This window comes from Cephus cinctus, unplaced genomic scaffold, assembly GCF_000341935.2.
Source record: "Cephus cinctus unplaced genomic scaffold, Ccin1 Ccin1_scaffold0051, whole genome shotgun sequence".
Classification (NCBI taxonomy): Eukaryota; Metazoa; Arthropoda; class Insecta; order Hymenoptera; family Cephidae; genus Cephus; species Cephus cinctus.
In genome coordinates, this window is record NW_014332795.1 from 58,179 (window position 1) to 59,473 (window position 1,295).

Below are 1,295 nucleotides of genomic sequence, written 5' to 3' on the forward strand. Positions count from 1 at the left end.
AAACTTACGTAACGACCAGAATCGCGAATAGTCGATTAAGTCCTCGCAAGCTCGCTCGAGTTAAAATGTGTAAAAAAAAAAAATGTCCACCAAAAAATTGTCAAATTTTTCGGACCCCTGTCACAGGTACCGATCGTTAAGTTTAAATCCCGTCGGCAATGCTTATATACGCGTTAAAGTGTGTTTCGGGCAAAGCTACAAAGCGCGCACTGACAAACAAAAAAAGCACCGAAAGCTTTATCGCCTTCTTATATTCAATCGTCTCGACAGTGTTCCCGTGTCAACTAGAGCTTGCACTGTCTAATGTTAATTCGCGTTACCGGTACTGTCTGTAGATACGAAGTCCGCGACTCCACGTGGTCTGACAGAAAAGCGCGACTCGAAAGCACAAAGCTCGGCTTTCGGACTGGCGCAAGCGTCGAGCTTCGTACGGCGTGAATGCGAGCTTGCGAATCGAAGGCCCGCCAGTAGTTGTAAACGTATGAATGTATTCCTCGATCATGCAATCACAAATATAGTACAGTATTACATATATATATATATATATACATATACATATATATATATATTATATACACCTCATGATCAACGCACATTCACAGGAAGCCTTGACGGTATCGCTAAAACGAACGCGTGGGTAAAATTATGCATTTCTGCATAAGCTACTATTTATTAAAATTTACTTCAAAAAAAAAAATAAAATCAATACCCAAGCAATTACGTGAACGTGCATCGGCAATGATTTATGAGAAAAGTACCCACCAGTATATCCAACAGTAGGCAGTAAAAAGGCTAGTTAGCTCAAACGTACCATATGTCCTTCGTATCGACATTATACGGTCGCGATAACTACAGGTAGTACGTTTGGTCTTATTAACCCCTTACGCATATGAAGTAGATACAATATAACTGCGTGGGCCCATGTCCCAAACAATTTGCGGAGTAAGAATTTTAAAAGATTTCTCTACTTTCATACATACTAATTCATATTTAATAAATTGTTCTTCCTGCGGCCTACGTGACAGGACGATGTTGCCAGGCGTTCAGGACCGTGTCTGTAAAAGGGCGCGAGCTGATAGCCTGGAAAAGCTTCTAGAAGCAACGAAGCGTGTCTCTTACGGCTCAGGGAGCATTGCTGTTCCTTATAAAATGTTCAGGGACGTACCGGACACCCTCGGCACCTCGTACCTATAGTCCCATTCTTACCTGTATGCCTCTCACACACTGTTCCTCTCTCTCTCTCTCTCTCTCTCTCTCTCTCTCTCTCTCTCTCTCTCTCTCTCTCTCACTCTCTC